This window comes from Carassius auratus, unplaced genomic scaffold (genome assembly GCF_003368295.1).
Source record: "Carassius auratus strain Wakin unplaced genomic scaffold, ASM336829v1 scaf_tig00217546, whole genome shotgun sequence".
NCBI classification, from domain to species: Eukaryota; Metazoa; Chordata; class Actinopteri; order Cypriniformes; family Cyprinidae; genus Carassius; species Carassius auratus.
Window position 1 is genome coordinate 14,158 of NW_020529118.1, and position 17,790 is coordinate 31,947.

Genomic DNA, 17,790 nt, shown 5'->3' on the forward strand with positions numbered 1-17,790 from the left:
CATTAAATACTACATTAACATTCATAAAATTCTTTAATTTTTTTTTACTTGAGGATTATGTTTATTAAATATTATTTTGTGAATGAACACCATTAGAGATATTCAAGGGTCTGTATGTGACTGTTTGACATAAACTATATCATCAAACACATTAAACACACTAATACAGTGGTGCTAAAATGTTTGCAGCCCTTTAACAGAATCACAGATCGATTAATGTCTCATGGCGACTCCTGCATACACCACATCCTCCTGCACTTGATCTCTCTGAAAGAAAACAAGCACGTCACATCACAGATATAGATAATAAGAGCATTACTGACCATTTATCAGAACTCATACACACAAATACACAGCTAGATCTTACTTACTGCTCAAATAATGCAGAGAAAAAAAGAAAGAAAGAAAGAAAGAAAGAAAGAAAAGAAAAGAAAAGAAAAAAAAAGAAAGAGAACGTTTCTTACGGATTTCTGTGCTTTTCTTTTGCAGAATGTTGGATCAGAATATATTATTTCTTCACCACGCTGAACTGTTCCAACAAAAATGACTATATGAGAATAATTGCATTTTTCTGCAATACTGTCTTTCATTATTTTTATATTATACTACATGGCTGTTAAAGTCTTGATTCTGATTGGTTTGACAAACAATCTGTGCAATTATTTTCCAGTAAACACACAGCTAGTTCCAGGCAGGTCTCATATCACTTTGTCTCTGGAATGCCTTCATTGAAAATTGCATGACAAATTACAATGTTGGTTGGTATGTGTGTGACAACTGATTTCCATCCCATTCAGACCTCATTGTCCTGACGTATACAGCATGAGACTGTTTCTAATGTGCGATGTTGTTACGGCATACACTTTCAATGGTCTACCATATCAGCGGTGCACAGGCTCGGGATTCTAGACTATACCAAGACCTAGGGTGCCGTATAATAATGATAGCCTAATAGAAATAGAAATAATGCACATCTGAGGTCTAAGCAGTCTGTGGCAGCACTGTAACCTCATTACAAGTGTGCATTGTTTTTCTACCTATTCAATGCCCCCAAGTCAATTATTCCTTCCTTAAAAACATGTATTTTTACACATATATCCACAATAAGTAATACTTGCCTATTTGGTCAGTTTTCCTGCAGATGCAGAAGATCCAGACTGCAGCAATAATCAACAGAGATCCAGCAACAGCAACAGCAGCAGAGATCAGCCCAATGTGCAACGACGACAGGTCTTTATTTATAATGGACAAAATTAAGCTTTAATATGAATGAATCTTTCTGATCTGATCAACCACAAATACTATATCAGTACGCAATAACTAGTTTATAGAGATTAGTTTAGTAAACATATATTAGCACTGACATACCTGAACATGTCTGACAGAGTTGAGTGATGTTGAGATGTGTGGTCTGGTTTCTGATGGGATTGTTGATCACACAGCTGTAGCTGTTTTTCTCCTGATATTCCACCTCCAGAGGAAGAGAGAGACTTCTGCTGAGATCAGACTCACTGATGCTGGACAATAAACTGTTTCCTTTGTACCAGGAGAGAGTCACAGCACTCACATTCACCACTGAACACAACAGTAAACAATTCTGCTGTGATGAAGATGATGATGATGATGAACAGTCTCTGCTGATGACGGGAACAGGCAGATTAGCTGGAAAACATGAGAGAATATAGATAATGGGTATGACATATGAGGGACCAGGACTGATCAAAAATAGCGCATTTGAAAATCTGATATTGAAAGTATTGTATACTTGTTTAAGAAGGAGACAACTGTAACTATTGAGTATGTAGCTAAATCCAAACATAAAGAGAGGGGTTGCATAAATGCTAGCTTATGTTATTAGCCTTAATAAGACAAGTCATACAGATTTAAAAATTGATTAAAATACTTATTTTCTTGCAGAAACACTCATAGCAACAAACAGAATAATATCCTACTCACCGTAGACAGTGAGTCTGAAGATGTTGAATGGAGTCTCTGATGTTCTGTTGAATACTGTATATTCTCCAGAGTCTGTGGTTCTGGTGTTTGTGATGATCAGAGATCCAGTCTGATCCAGCTTCAGTCTGTCTCTGAATCTCCCATCAGCACTACCTTCATAAAACCTGCTCTTACTGTCCTTCCCGTAGGTTTTAGCTATCATAATGGTGTTAAATTTCCACGTTATCTCCTCGTCTCTCTGTATTTCAGTAAGATTTAGACTCACTGATTCTCCCTCCGTCACTGACACGGACTTCACTGAATCAACTCCAGACACACCTGATGAAAAAACACAGAATTACTCAGTATTTGGAGATTTACCAGAGTTTTTGTCAGTTTTAAACTATTTCCAAATTGTCAGTGTACAATAATTCTTTACTTCACTAATTTCAGTGTACAGTTCAATATTTTGCAGTAATTTTAACCATTTGATGAGATCAATTTGATGAGATGAAAATAGGCCTATAACAAATATTGTGAATAAATATATTTGTCTATAGTCTAATAAAATGTAATGTATAATAGAGAATGGGTTTATATGTGGACAAACATAAAGTCATAAAGATACTTACCACTCAGACTCCATAAGCACAAACAAGAGATTATAAACATGCCATATATTTTCTTCTGCATTTTGCTTCACGGTTTTAAATAAAAACAGTTCCTAATTTTGAAAATGAAGTCACAACAGAAATCTTATAATAAATATGTGAACACTGAAAGCGACAGAGGAGCTGTAGAGGACAGTGCTGTGAAGAGGTTTGGTGAAACTCTACAGTCAGCGTGAAGAAACTCCTCTAGAGAGCACCTCCCTTCACAGACTGTAGGCTATATGACCTGTTACATATGTTTTTCACATACAATATATCAATTATTTTAGTAATGAATTGTATTATTAACCAGTTCTGCAACAGCTTAAGGTTACCTAGAACACCTCGGGACGTGATAAATCAAAGTCTATTTGTCTGTAGTGTCAGAATTTACACAAGCACTTTGAACATATCTGAAATAAAACAGGGATCAGCTTACTGTCGATAAGTTTTATGTTGCATTGCTTTTTATCTAGTATGTACAAAATTAAAGATCATAATGGGGTATAATGGTCGATGTACATGTTTAATAAGAATTGCTGACTGATCTTCTCACTCCCTCCAGTTCAGTATTTTAAATGGTTGATTTGTAAGATTTTGTGAATGATTTCATATTATGAAATTGTCAAATTATTGACATCCAATTCTAGGCTGATGAGTTGTCCTCATTAACAATATTTCAGTGGTTAGCATTTTAGACTGCTAGATTTACATAGAAAGAATTTGAAAAAATGTATGTTTTGAAAAATGTTTTATTAACAACAAGAAGAAAAGGAGAAAGCAAACTTTCACATTTTATATAATAAAGATAAACTCTAGGGCAGTGGTTCTTAATGGTCAGGGTCTGATTCTAATGATATTTTCTTTAACAACAACAACAACTGTCTTTATCTATGTGATTTTAAAAATAAGCTCAATACATTTACAAAAATATGTTTTATATTTGAACCACACCACACTTTCCATAGGTAAGTTTTATGTGGACTTTATACATGACTTAAAAACCTATAATGTATTAAAGAAAAAAAAAAAGGCACCAGTGTCGGGTTGTGCTTAACTGTCTTGGGCAAAATAACACATAATGAAACTATATATGATGCTGTTTATATTTCTTCTGGGTTCAATTCTTCTATCATCCCTTATTATTTCAAGTAATTGCTAAATTAAAGACACATGCCAATCCCTGAAACACTTTTGAGTTATTTATTGTTTTATTTCATAAGAAGGAAGCACAGTCATCTTTAAAATGTATGCCTGACCCACACTAGAAAATATAAATGTCTACTAACTTAAAACTAAATATTCTAACAAATATAAGCAATACTTTGTCTAGTCAAATTACATGATTTCTATTTAAGCCATGATTAATGTCATGTATATGTAATTTTGTGCTTTTTAGTAAATGTATATTATCGTGAATGTTTTGTCCTGTTGAATTTCTTTTCTCTCTTTTATGCATTGTTTCTCTTTAATTTCCAATGTGGTGATGCTTTTAGTGTGAACAGAAAATACTTTAAACAATAGCATCCCATAATTCTGTTGTCTTAAATATAACAGTGAGTAATAAAATTGAGATATGAATATCATTATATATTTCATACTCTAATAAACTAATAAAAGAGGAAGGAGTTTAAAAACTGTAAGCTACATCTTGTAAAACCCAACAATTTGTCAACAAGCACAAGCTTTTATTCAGAAAACTAGCGATGTACAGATCACTTTCTCACTGAGCGAGAATCTATGAGCCTGCAGTTATCTTACAACAACAACAACAATTATTATTATTGATTATCTTATTAATCACAGTGTATGTTGTAAGGCATATTCTTTGAAAAGCTGTTTTAGAAAGACTTGTATTGTGAAAAGTGATATAGACAACTGACAAAAAAATGGGAGTATAAAATCTAAAAATATATACATTTTTGTGTTAAAATATTTACAGTAAATATAAGTATTCAAGAACATATCCACCTCCCTGATCTTTTTATTTAGTTTGACAGTGATGTCTGCTCTTGTTGAAGACTTTGGGATCTGATGTCATAAACCAGAACAGCGACAGAAGCCACGCCCACCAGAGCAGAGAGAGCCAATCGGATCACAGCTTCAGTAAAACCACAACAGTGGATGAAGTCTTTTGAGAGAAGAAACAGACAGCATTAGAACAACAGAAATATGATTTATTTAGTTTGTTTGTGTGTGCCACTGAAGTACCTGAACATGTCTGACAGAGTTGAGTGTTGAGATGTGTGGTGTGGTTTCTGATGGGATTGTTGATCACACAGCTGTAGAAATCATCCAGACACTCCAGATGTAAAGAAAGACTTCTGCTGAGATCAGACACACTGATGCTGGACAATAAACTGTTTCCTTTGTACCAGGAGAGAGTTACATCACTCACATTCACAGCTGAACACAGAAATGAACAAGATGATGATGAAGATGATGATGATGAAGATGATGATGAATTTTGAGAAGAGTCTCTGCTGATGACAGGAACAGACAGAGGAGCTGAAAACATGAGGGGATAAATACAATTCAGTATAATAAAATAATGGGATAATTGTCAGTCATTTGATATTTCAGATGTAAATAAAGTTAAGATATCTATAAATATATCAAATGCACATGAATATTAATCTATCATCACAGGATTGTCTATTGTTTGACAATATTCGTAATAATTCTGAAAGAGATTATTGTCAGAAGATGTGTCTAAAGTAATTCTGTACTCACCGTAGACAGCGAGACTGAAGATGTTGAATGGAGTCTCTGATGTTCTGTTGAATACTGTATATTCTCCAGAGTCTGTGGTTCTGGTGTTTGTGATGATCAGAGATCCAGTCTGATCCAGCTTCAGTCTGTCTCTGAATCTCCCATCAGCACTACCTTCATAAAACCTGCTCTTACTGTCCTTCCCGTAGGTTTTAGCTATCATAATGTTGTTAAATTTCCACGTCATCTCCTCGTCTCTCTGTATTTCAGTAAGATTTAGACTCACTGATTCTCCCTCCGTCACTGACACGGACTTCACTGAATCAACACCAAACACACCTGATGAAAATAATAATAATAATAATAATAATAATAATAATGATAATAATTACTGAGGATTTTTAGTTTTTAGTTTTAATTGAAAAACGCTTCTTCAAATTTCAATGCATAATTCAATGATATGCCATGAATTACGAACTTTAAAATGGCTGAGAAAAACATTGATATTATTATTATATTATTATATTATTTATTTATATATTAAGTCTTCTAAAACATTAAAATGAATGATGGAAATAATAACTAAATTATAAATGGACCAATGATAATACAAATTGAAAGGAAACCTTAAAGATAGGCTACTTACCACTCAGACTCCATAAACGTAAACAGAAAACAAACATACAATATATATTTTTAGGCATTTTGCTGAACGTTTTCAAAGAAAAGGTTACTATTTTGTAAAGTCTACATTTAATCAAAAAACAAAACGCAAAACAAAGCATATGCTAACTGTCATAATAAACCTTGGACGTTTCGTAATCAAATGCCAGAAGAGCTGGTCTGTTGTGAAGTGGCTTGGTAAAACGCTGCAGTTATGGAACCAGTTGCTGACAGTGCCGAACCCCTGCCAGATTATTCACCTACTAGCATTGGTAGGTTTAGGAGTAGGTGGGGAGGAGTTAGGATTGGGGGGTGGGGTTTGAATTAGGCTACCATAGGCAAATTCAAACTCAAGCCGGTGTGCACTGTATTGCTACGGTTTCCGGTTTGAACGACACGTTTCCTGGAAACGGTGTGCAACGGGGTTAGAGATGCGTTTTCTGGTTTGGTGAGTGTGTCACACATGTCAGCCCAATCAGCAGCAACATATATATATATACATACATACATACATATATATATACATACATACATACATATATATATATAGTATATATTAGTATTAAAGAGACAGCCGCACACTGTTATTAACATCAAAATAAATTCACAAGAGTAAGTATATAGTTTTCATGTTTATTTGAATTAAAGGCAATAGGCTATAACTGAAATAATGAGAGCACAAGTATATATCTGGAACTTCTTTAAGTCTGTCTAAATATAATTTAGTAATTGCAATGTCTTCTGGTCCATATTCTTCTCCTTAGGAAGGTGTGCTTAACACTGATTAATGTAACAAACATACTATACATGTTTATATATTTTGCTATTGTATTGTGGAGGCACTTTCATAGAATTTTCTATAGGGCTACCCCCAATTATATTAAATTCAATTAAATTCAAGTTTATTTGTAGAGCGCTTTTTACAATAAAATCTTTACAAAGCAACTTCTACAATATTTAGTAATAGCTTATAAGTGGTGGCTGTAAGTTTGTGTTTGACAGGATTTTTCAGAAAAATTAATACAAAATGTAGTCAGCCAGACGAACATTATTAACAGCAATTATTATATGATTCAGTCACACTTGTAGCAATATTTGTTAGTTCTGTTTGTTAATTCAGGGTTAGCATCATCTGGGGTCATCTGAGGGTCAGCATCATCTCTTCTCAGGTGTTCTGGATCCAGACTGGAGTTTGTGGAAATCCTAGTCATCCTGTGGCAAAACAGAAACAAATAGACATCATTAGCATAGCTGCTTTTCCAACAAAGTAAAATTAATTAGTTTAACCCAAGCTAAAGAATAAGAATGTGCATTTGATCCAATACAACTGCAGTCACAATTTAAGAGATACATTATTCAAATGCTTGGTGAAAGAGATTTTAATGTAGATTTAAACAAAGAGAGTGTGTCTGAACCATAGACTGTATAAAGGTCTGAACCCCCTCTATATATAATGGTAGGCCTAAATATTACAACAACAGTGATCAACAATAATGATAATACTCACAATTAAAATAATAAGGTAATATAGATCATAACAGTCTCGGAGGTAAGAAGTGAAGAAATCCTTTACCCAGTCTTTTGAAATGTTGGATCACAATCATTAGGAACCACAGTTTCCCCAAACCCTTCATTGGGATTGGGATGTTCTCTTTTATTCTGGAGGGCAAGGGCAAGGGCAGTGACTGTAACATCGAGCGTATTTTGCAGTAGGCTATTAAACGTGTATTTATACTGATTTCATAAGGCTCCGAAAATTCTTCAAAAAGAACACAACGAATAGCTTTTTTTATTATTATTATTTATTTTAAACAGTTAGAACACAACAATAATTTTCAATTAACAAAAATAGAGACAGAGAACACTTCAACAACATAATACAAAAAAAGTGTTTAAAATAAATAAATAAATAACATTACCAAAAAAAAAAAAAAGAAGGATACAGAAAGAGGGCATTACTCACATGAAAGAAAATCTAAACATTTAACAAGGCAAAGAGTCCATAAGTCGTGCAAATTTTACAAGTTCTGATCGCTTTTGGGTTAAGAGATGACAAGATTGTATTTAAATACTGTTTTATCTCATGCAAAAATACCAAATGAATTGGTTTACAGTTTGAGAATTTACATTTATGAATATAAAATCTGCACAGGAAAATAATTAAGTTTATTATAAAGCAGGCATTAGAATCCGCTTCAAAAAATCCAAATATAACAATTTGGGGATTCATAGAAAAATTTTGCCAGATATTTCTTGAGATAAACCAACTAACATCTTTCCAAAGTTTCCGAGTGTAACTGCACGACCAAAACAAGTGAAGAAGTGTTTCAGTGTCATTCTGACAGAAAGAGCAATTAGTTTCAAAACCAGATCTGAATTTTTTCTGAAGGAAATTTTTGACTGGGTAAATATTAAGAACTAATTTAAAAGATATTTCTTTTACTTTGTTTGTCAGGAAAAATTTATGCTGTATGGACCATATATTTTTCCAATTTAGATTATCAAAAAGCCTATTCCAATATGAGATTGCAGGAGGGGCAGAAATAATGTTTTCAAGGAATAAAACTCTTACTTTATAATTTCTTCCTTTTTTCAGTGAAACATATCTTGCCAATAGGTGTATTGACAAGCTCAGGATGAGACAACGGACCCAAAGAGAGAGTATTGTTTTTAAAAAGCATAAGTAACCCAGAAGGAATAGCACCCATTACTGTGGCAAATTCTTTGGGAGTTACCGGTATATTATATTCTGAAAGAAACTCTGCATACCTAAAAAGCAGACCTTCGTTATTAAAGAGCTGTCTAACATGATATATTCCATTATTGAACCAGTTATTATAGAACAAAGATTTATTCTTAAATAAAATATGCCTATTGTTCCATATATAACATCGGTGAGGAGAAAAGTTATGTTTGTAGATGAGATTCCACGGCAGAAGGACTTGTTGGTGAAAGTTAGATAGCTTGACAGGGAGTTTATAAATATCATAATTACACATTAAAGCAAATTTTGCACCACCAAGTTGTGAGAAAGCATGCTGAGGGAAAACATTCCAAAAAGAGGTGGGATTTTTAAGGAATCGATTAAGCCAATTTATTTTTATTATGTTATTTAGTGAACTAAAATCAATGAAGTTTAAGCCGCCCTTTTGTTGAGTATTTAGTATCACTGACTTTTTCAAATAGTGGGGTTTATTTTTCCATAAAAAATTAACTAAGATTCCATCGATAAGTTTACAAGTGTATTTATCAATGAACAGTGACTGAGCAGCATAAGTAAGGCGAGACAGACCCTCCGCTTTGACAAGCAAACCTCTGCCTTTCAAAGAAAGGTCTCTCTGCAGCCAGCAGTTAAACCGTTTCATTGTATTTATAACAATTGGGTCCAAATTAGCAGAACATCTAGAGTTATCTTTGGTTATTTTTATACCCAAGTAACACAGTTTTTAATTGCAATACCATCAAATGAAGAGATCATACTGTCTTTTAACGGAAGTAATTCACATTTATTAATATTGAGACGTAGGCCAGAGGCTTTAGAGAAGAGATGAAGAGTACATAAGGCTGCAGGTATTTGCGTAGAGTCTTCTAAGAACAGAACAGTATCATCCGCTAATTGATTAATAATTAACTCTGTATTGCCAATAATGATGCCTTTTAGATGGCTTGCTTTGATGTGTGAACTAAGAAATTGTGTAGCAATTAAAAAAAGATAAGGACATACTGGACATCCTTGTCTAAATCCACGGTTCAAGAAGAATCTGGGAGAGGTACAAAAGTTGTTACTCAACTTAATGGAGCTGCTACTGTTCATATACAGCATTTTGACCATATTACAGAACGAGTCACCGAAACCAATTCTATTTAGTGCTTGAAACAAAAATCCATGTTCTAATGTGTCAAATGCTTTGTAGTAGTCTAAAAATAAAATAAAACTTTCTTTTGGGAGTAAATATGAATAGTCCAATAGATCTAATATTAAGCGTATGTTGTTTGAAATATGTCTGTTTGGCAGAAATCCTGACTGTTTCATCAATAAAAGAATTTAGGACACATTTTAATCTTTTGGCCAGAACTAGAGCTATTATTTTGTAGTCGTTATTCAATAAAGTAATTGGGCGCCAATTATCAATAAGAAGGGGATCTTTATTTGGCTTCGGAATTAGAGTTATTATTCCTTGACATAGGGTTGGAGGAAGAAATGTTTTCTCTATGCTTTCTCTAAAAACCTGTAATAGAAATGGGGTTATATTTTTACTAAATAATTTATAGAATTCTGAGGTGAGCCCATCAGTGCCAGGAGATTTTCCATTTTTTAATGAATTAATTGCTTCTACAATCTCATTTGTGGTAATAGGAGCATCACAAAAATCTTTATCTACCATATTTAATTGTTGTATGTTCTGATGAGACTCGAAGAAATCAGTTGCATCTTGGTGGCAAAATTTAGATCTGTATAAATCCGTGTAAAATTTAGAACAGAATTTTCCAATTACTTTTTGATCTTCATTTAATACTCCATCAATCATGAGTTTCCTTATTGTATTTGTTTTAGCTTGTTGTTTTTCTAAACGAAAAAAATAAGCAGAGCTTTGCTCGCCTTCCTCTAGCCACTTTCTGCGTGATCGGACGTAAGCTCCTTCAGCTTTATATTTGTATATTTTATCTAATTGTTGTTGCTGTGCGGCAAGTTCAGCTTTATCAAAATCAGTCATATCTTCCACATTTTTGGCCAAAAGACTAGCAATTTTACAGATAACACTACTCTCATTAGACTTCCTCTTTTTAGCCAAGTCACTACTGAATTTTCGAAAATATTTACCAATTTCATATTTAGCTAACTCCCAATTACTGCAGTAGTTATCTTCTAAATTTGCTTTGTTCCAAAAATTTGTAATAATGTCATCAATTTTAATTCTAACTTCATTATAGGTAAGAATTGAGTTATTGAGCTTCCAATAAGAGGGAGTACTATATGAATTAACATTAGATGAAATGAGGATGCGAATAGAAATGCTTTTATGGTCAGATAAAGGTGAAGGAATAATATCAGTTGAAATATTATTCAGCTCTTTAGAAGCAAGCCATAGATCAATGTGAGATTGGTACGAAAAAGATTTATTATTCCATGTGAATACTTTTAAAGATGGATGAGTTTCCCTCCAGCTATCAACCAAAGAAAATCTTTGCATGAACATCTTTAAGTAGAAATTAGAATTATTAGATTTTGGGGGCCATCTATCAATATTATTATCCAGAACCACATTAAAGTCTCCTCCAAAAACCAAATAAGAGTTGGGGTAATTATTTAACAATGAAAGTATACGTTCTCCCATTCTATAAAGGAAATCTTCATTTTCTTTTTGTTGATTAGGCCCATACAGATTGGTAATAATAAACATTATGTCTGAGACTTCAAGTAGGAGGCAAATATACCGACCACCTGGATCACAGTCAGAAAACATAATTTTCCCCTTAAAGCGATGAAGTAAGATGCAGACCCCAGCTGAACTTGATGTTCCATGGGACATCCATAGGTCCAATCCCCATTCTGACCTCCAAAATTTAAAGTCGTCTTTGACTGAATGACATTCTTGTAAAAAATAAAAATCTGAATTAAACTGTCTAAGGTATAGAAATATAGCTTTACGTTTAGTAGAATCTCTTAGCCCTCTCACATTAAGTGAGTGAATAGAACCATAAAGGAAAATAAGGAAATAAAAAAATTAAAATAATAAGCTAATACAATTAACTTGTTGAGATCGGACTAAAGAAATATGCATAAAAATGAGCACAGCAAACAACAGTAAAAACTATATACTGATGTAGTGCAGTAGCCTACAAAATAGGTGTAGAGAGTATTATCTTTAAGACGGTAAGAACCCATAACAAACGTGTATCAAATAAACAAATAGCATTCAAGCGCCTGGTTTTCTATTAAGCTAAACTCAGTGCCACTTTTTAATAAAGTGCAACGTTAAACATTATTATCAGGGTTAGAGCTTAAAAGTAACAAAGTATTTGACTTGAGAACATTAACGTGGATATGCACTCTAACTTATTAACATAGAACTCCACAATCGGCAAAAGTGCATCTCGAAAGAGTGACGCAAATAAGCAATCAGAGGGGACACTCAGGTTGGTGGAAAAATTTCAGTGCCATCCACAAACGCTCTTCCTCCAACAAAGTATGCCCGCTTGTTGTCCCGACGTGCTTTGTCCACAAGAGGCCATAGTTTGTTCCTCTTTTCTCTATCTGTTGGGGAAAGATCCTCAGACAGCTTTAAGTTGTTATTCCTGAGAAAAGGAGAGTCTTTCGCTGCCCGCCAAATGGCATCACGGTAAAAGCGCGAGGTAAACTGAAAGATGATCCCTCTAGGTTTGTCGCTGCTCGTTTGCTTACGCCCAAGTCGATGTACAGTATCTACGGTGTAAGGAAGTTTATCCTTTGCTTCTGGTAAGAGCTGCTGACAGACCTGGATAACCCTGTCCCGAACATCCTCCGTCTCCTTTTTCAGGGATCCCGTAGATTCTCAGATTCCAACGCCGTGTGTATCCTTCGAGATGGGATAAACTTTGTTCATGCTCAGATGATTTCGCCTCGACTTTCTTCACTTTTGTCTCCATCAGACCGATCTGGCTTTTGACGTCATTAACTTCGGCACATACAAACTAAACAGCTGTCTTTACGTCGGCTATCTGTTTGGTGTTTTCGTTAACAGTCTCTTTCATACTCGCGATCGCTCGAGCATTCTCCGCCACCATACGTTCCAGGCCATCAGATCGATTGTTAATTAGAATCGAGTTGTGAAAAGATATTAGCAGCATCAAGGCTCTCTATCTTTCGCTGTTTAATAACAGGAGACTTACATGGGGAGAGGAGGGATAACTACCTCAGGAGGCATAATATCTGCACAATCCATTTCTGACTCGAGGTAATCATGCAGATTGTCACTCAAAAGTTTGTTCGAAACTTGCTGTTTTGTCGAGGCAGCTTTAGCAGAATTGGCATTGGCTTGACACACGTTCTTGTTTTTTCTTTTTTCAGATTTTCCCATTTTCAATCATTATAGTCGTAATGGAAGCCTTTTATGGTTCAAAAGAAAGATTAATCGTTTTTCCTTACCGCACTACAAATCAAGTAGTTTGAGTTTGCGGAGCTCTTTAAAGCGTGTATAGTCAGACCGCCATCTTGGCGGAACCCCCCAACAAATAGCTTTCTCAGCTGCCATAGTTGCAACTCTTGCGTCATCAGAACAGCTGTGTTCGAAATCGCTCACTCGTTCACTCATTCACTAATCTCTGTATAGTGTATGGCAGTTGAGTGCACTATATAAGTTAGGAGTGAACAAATAAGTGAACGGATTGGGACGTATGCACTGCGCGTGAGAATTGGAGCTGGTGCAAAAACATTGTCATATGCTCTTTTATATTACTTGTACCTTATTTTAGAAGATAATATTAATAGCAATAATATTCAAAATGACTTTATATTGCAATTATAGATACCTCCCCGTCAGCTTTGTGGTTTCATATGTGGAATAGTATTAATTTATTTTGTAATGCTTTTATGTTCATAATCATTACATACTTTTAAAATACCGAGAACCAAAATAAACACACGTTAACACGTTTATAATTGTATGTATGTATTATTTTTAGCATCTTGACACTCGCTCAAGCAGCGTTCGGAAGATGGTTGTAGAGCGCCCTCAGGCGACCGTTAATTTTACATCAGAATGAATGCACTAGTGCAGTGGTTCCCAAACTGGGGTGCGTGCACCCCTAGTGGTGCGCAGACTGACCACCAGGGGTGCGCAAGAGAATGTTTGTAATGGCGGGGAAAAAGATCGCTCTTTATTATTTTTATGTATTTAACTGAGGTAAACTTTACATGCAAAGGTTTTATTAAGAAATAAAATTTCACATTTCACATTACACACTACATTACTGTATAAATTACAATTGATTTAATTTCATCTTACAAGCATGTTTGTGTCACAATAGCCCCGCCCTGTTCTTTTAGTCCATATTAGGTGCTAACCATAGACAGTAAAAGAAATCAGTCATCGCTGTCCCTTCAGAAAACTTGTGCACATCTCTAGTCCTCCTATGTATTATATGTAGCTGTTGCTGTAATGTTCAAATATAACAATTAATTTCAAATAACCCAATAAATTAATTAAATAATTATTATTATTTGGATTTAAGAAAAGTCTGGGGCTTTCCTAGAAGATTATCTTCAACAATCTTAAGAAAAGATAAGAATATTCTTAAGATGAATTTTTTTGGGAATACAAAATATCCTTAAGTTTTTTCTAAAATTAAAAAATAAGAAGAAAATGGAAGGTGAGAAGAAATTTCTTCTTAAGAATGTTTCGTGAATCCAGGTTAAAAACGGGCACTTTAAAGAAATTAAATATTTATATGTATATATCATATATATTTAATGTATATGATCTGTGTGCAAACATGCAGGCCCATCCATCTCACAAAAAAGGAAGTGATCTTTTATTATTATTATGTTTTCTAATTTACAGTGAATATTTGTATTTAGTTATTGCAATTAAAAATGTGAAATCTAACCAGAGTAAGGTGTTGGGGGGTGCTTGACAGGTGCCAAACACTAGAAAGGGGTGCATGCTGAAAAAAGTTTGGGAACCACTGCACTAGTGTGATTAACGAACATTTTAAAATTATCATCATTTTTGTAAATTAACAGCGATGTCACCTCAGTAAATTGGTAAAATATTAAACTGAGTTATTGCCTACATAACATATTTCAATATAAATAATGTATGAATAAACGTTAAAACGGAAATGATGTAAACGTCATCTCTCATTCGAACTCTCTCGCTTCCAGCTCGACGCTGCTCTGCGTTGGATTGGGGTTGGCCCACCATGAGACTTGTACTTTTTTTTTTCCTTTTTTTTTTTGATGGGGGTTAGTCTCGCAATACGCTATTTGAATACACAATATATTTGATCATAATATGAATAACTATATACCATTTCATTAAAAAACAGGCGTAAATAAAAGAGCAGGCTTTTGTGTTGATAAAGAATAATCAGTCCAATGTTGTATAACAAAGAGAGTTATGCTATTCTTCTTTTAAATGGCTTACTCCAAGTAATACTGGATTTAGAGGGTGACAAAACAGCAGACCGAAAAGGACAACTATAAAGTAATAAGTAAATTTACTTAATTTTTATTTGGCAAGTTTTTGCACAAGCATTTTTCAAGTAAATTTAACACATTTGGAAAATTAAGTAAATCTACTCAAGTCAACTCATTTATCCATAACAGCTCTCAAGGTGATTTCAGGAAACAGTGGGTGAAGATATGAACCAATGTTGAAAACAGTTGTGAACAAATTTATTTCAGATTTCTTTGAGTAGAAAGTAAAAAAAAAAAAAAAAAAAAAAAATATATATATATATATATATATATATATATATATATATATATATATATATATATATATATATATATATATATATATATCAATGTTGTTGTCAATGAAGCAGCAGAGCAGGTACGAAAGAGTTGATAGTACCAAATAGTCAGAATTAGAAATTATTTGAGCTGACTCAAAAAGTTAATAGGGTTTTCATCATAATTGTGAAATGTAAAGTAAAGCACCAGCTCAAAACTTTTGAAAAGACGTTGATTCCCTAAAGTTTAGACTATGAGTGAATGGTACAGTATATAGAGTGGCAGCAGCCAAGAGTGTGTTGGAAAAACTAGACTGAATACAGAGCTCTTAGGCTTAGTATCGGTGCTATTAAAATAACTACTAATGCGCTACTGGTAGAAACTAAAGAATTACCACTATACTTAAGATGGATAAAGTTGTCACTGACATAATGGGTTAAGTTAAAAAGGATCTGGGTAGCGTTGTCAAAAGACCTTCAGTACCAAGTCAGTACTGTTGTGTTCTTGTATTACTGATTTACCAGAAGAGGGCACTATGGGTTACTAGTTGGTATCTATAAAAGCGTAGAAGAACAATTCAATGGGAGCAACCATGTGGCATGCAGGCTGTGTTTTTGTTTTGTTTTGTTTGTTTGTTTGTTTTTTTATTATTATTTAACAAATTGCACAGGGGATACAGAATCAAACACAAAAAATAAAATAAAAAATAATACAATACACTCAGAGTAAAGCAGGGCAGTAGATAAGGGATAGTCTATGGTAAAAAAAATTAACAAAAGATTCATAGACATTACAAATACAAAAGAAGAATAAAAGTAAATAGAAATAAATAACATTGGAAATACAAAAATAAATAATAAATCTTCAGAAATTCAGGAAGTAACTTATAATGAAACCATAATTTCTTTAAGCAGCAAAGAAGTTTTAGCAGCTTTCTTATTAGCTGATAAACAAAGAGAGTCATAAAATAATTTAAGATCAACACAAAAAAAGATTAAAATTGGGCTTTGAAAAAGTTACTTTACACTTATGAAGATGAAACGCACCACATAAAGTAAGCAATTTTAATCTGTCATCCATCTCCTTTGACCCGGTGTCCCAAATCAAAAACAGCACATTCACAACCTCAAATGTAAAGAGTTTGTAATAAGCAGAAAATATAAGCCAGGCTACTTTTTTCCAGAACTCTTTTGCATAATCGCATTCAAAAAACAGATGTGGTATTGTTTCAAGATTAGAATTACAGAATGTGCAGTGAGAAGATATGTCGAAGCTAAATTTAGAAAGGAGAGAGTTACAGGGATAGTAATTATGTAGAATTTTAAAGTGAAGCTCTTTCCACTTGTTAGGTAACAGAAACTTATTAATGCCAGTCCTTATATTAATTGTAGAAAGAGAAGGATAATTCAATTTCCATTTTAAAAAAGCTTTGGGATGACAACTAGACTTCCTAATAAGACATTTTCTAATCCAAAAGTTATTACATTTGACATTGGAAAGCTCCAAACCTCCAATAGACAATTGGGGCTTTTCACAAACGGATATTCTGTAGCTACAGAATGACCTTACCATATGCAAAAGTTTAGGTGAAATAGAATTATTTATAAATTTTAGGTGATGAATTTACTCCAAAAAGGTTGATAAATTCATTGTAGGAATAAAAGTTACCATCCTTATTCAATACAATATTTGGGGAAGTCGTGGCCTAATGGTTAGAGGGTTGGACTCCCAATCTAAGGGTTGTGGGTTCTAGTCTCGGGCCGGATGGAATTGTGGGTGGGGGTAGTTCTCTCTCCACCTTCAATAACACGACTTAGGTGTCCTTGAGCAAGGCATCGAACCCCCAACTGCTCCCCGGGCGCCACAGCATAAATGGCTGCCCACTGCTCCGGGTGTGTGCTCACAGTGTGTGTGTGTGTGTGTGTTCACTGCTCTGTGTGTGTGTGCATTTTGGATGGGTTAAATGCAGAGCACAAATTCTGAGTATGGGTCACCATACTTGGCTGAATGTCACTTCACTTATCACTTTAATACAAAATAAAAATAACACCTTTGTCAACCCAATCCTTAATAAAGATAGATTTTTTTTCCGCGCAGCACATTCTGATTGTTCCATATAATATGGGGGGGGGGGGGAGAATTGTGGCAAAAGGCAAGCTTACAGGCCTCCAAGGCTTGCTCAGGCTGTGTTTGTTGTTGGCCTATGATGCTAATAAATCTTTTAATATGTAATTTCTAGAATCTGAATCTTCATGCTTAACTGGACTTGAAACAATACAAAATTAGCGACGAGGATTTTACCTTTATGAATGAAACCATTTCTGCAGAGGTGGAGAGTCCAGGGGTCAGAAAGTAAAAGTCCTGCCACATTTTTGCTCCACCCATGAACTCAGC

General features: G+C 34.1%; 1 long non-coding RNA gene across 1 annotated transcript; it reads right to left on the reverse strand.

The window, feature by feature from the left end:
• Nucleotides 1-1,960: 1,960 nt before the first annotated feature.
• Nucleotides 1,961-4,851, reverse strand: LOC113101128 (uncharacterized). Its single transcript, XR_003289935.1, has 3 exons — nt 4,797-4,851; nt 2,568-4,716; nt 1,961-2,274 (listed from the first exon to the last, which is right to left on the reverse strand). It is a non-coding gene; the product is annotated as an uncharacterized LOC113101128 (long non-coding RNA).
• Nucleotides 4,852-17,790: the final 12,939 nt, after the last annotated feature.